The sequence below is a fragment of the Hakea prostrata genome, chromosome 9 (assembly GCF_041222555.1).
Source record: "Hakea prostrata isolate BN-2017 chromosome 9, UWA_Hpros_2, whole genome shotgun sequence".
Classification (NCBI taxonomy): Eukaryota; Viridiplantae; Streptophyta; class Magnoliopsida; order Proteales; family Proteaceae; genus Hakea; species Hakea prostrata.
The window spans coordinates 11,190,782-11,192,391 of record NC_142608.1 but is presented as its reverse complement, the minus strand read 5'-3'; the positions used below and the strand labels follow the sequence as shown (position 1 = coordinate 11,192,391).

At 39.1% G+C, this 1,610-nt stretch overlaps 1 pseudogene; it reads right to left on the bottom strand.

Moving 5' to 3' along the window:
- Positions 1–957: 957 nt before the first annotated feature.
- Positions 958–1,610, bottom strand: LOC149004634 (mitogen-activated protein kinase kinase 9 pseudogene; annotated as a pseudogene).

The following is a 1,610-nucleotide window of genomic DNA, read 5'->3' as shown; positions in this document are numbered from 1 at the left end:
CAAATTCTGTATGGCACCGTCATCTCATTCAAACTACATTCCATGTTGTTTAAGGATTCATGTGTCTCCACATGTCCCCCATATTGCTTAACATCATCTACTTTGCTTGCTTTTGCTAAAATCTAAAGTGGGTTAGTGAGTTTTTGGGTATTTAAGGGGTTATTCGTCTTCCATTTTAGCAAGCAGAACTTAGGTCTTTCTTTCACAATATGGATCATAATACTGTATTTACCCATTCCTCCTTCCCATCCAATGGTTGAAATCCCGAACATGTACAACACCACATACACTAGAACTAGTCTTGCCATAATGCATTGAGTTTTATTTCACTTGGTATATTTTCATTTTTATTTTTGGAATTGAGGTTTGTCAATGACAGTTCTTGTGTACCTTGATTATATTCTTCAAGGGATACTTTATAATTTATTTAAATGTACAATGAGCTTTGCTCTCGATCCAAGGAAATTTACTATGAAAAGTTGGTCATTTAATTTTCAAAAATTTACCTATTGGTGAGATGATCACAGCTATTCTCTCACAAAATGATCTTGATCATTTGTTGTCTTGAGGCCTTACTGCCGCTTGTTGTCATTGAGATTGAATCACATTAGTAATGAGCAATGCCTTTTAGCAAGGAGGCACTAGTTGGACTCTTTTTGGTGATGTATTTAATAGTTCCCATACATATGTGTACAAAGGTCTCTTAATCTAAAAATTAAATGGTTAATGGTTGTATAGCTTTGAGTTTTTTTCATGGGCACTCACTTAAGTTGGGCCTAAATTCTTGATTGCCCACTTAAGTGGGAAAAATTCAAACTGCCCACTTTTCACTTTTTTGAAAATTTCAAGTTACCCACTAAGTTTCCAAGCTTTGACTGATAGTTTTTCAAATTTAAGTGGTCAACAGACCAAAATACCCCTCTGTTTGTCAAATTATTAAAATACCCTCTCACTCACTTAAGTGACCCAACCCCTAGGTGAGTGAAGGGAACCCACCACCACTGACAACCACACCCTTCCCCTACCGGCGACCATTGCCCCTCCCTTGACCTCCATGTTCTAATTCACTAGCAGATTCACAAGCTTGATGTCTCTGTGAATAGTTTTCTCTTAGTGAAAGTAGTTTGATTGTTAAGTAGTTGCTGAGTGATGGAGGAGAGTGAGAACTCTGGTAAAGTTCCCTTTATTTTGAGGAGAGATTCAATAATTCTTCCATCCATCCATGGCATGAGAATTGCAGTGTCGCCAGAGGGTTTTTCAAAAATTCCATGGCAATGAACAATGAAAGTCGAATTTGTATAGCAGAGGATCTCCATCTCACACAAGATTTGGTGGCGAACTGTGGTGTCACAGTCTCCCTGAACGATTTTAAGGGCATAAATCATGGAAGTTCACTTTGTGACAGATTTGATAAACTGTGCCACTATTACCATGTTTGAGGACTTTAAGTTTTATAGATTAGAGAGATGATCGACTTGGGGTCCGGTAGTAGTAGTGGAGGAGGAAAGTGGAGTTGCGGGAAGTGGGATGGGGAAATGAGGGCGGCGCTCAGCTGAGTCTCGCGAAGAGAGGCGGAGATTAAGGTTGCAACGTTGTCCAACTAGAGCCAT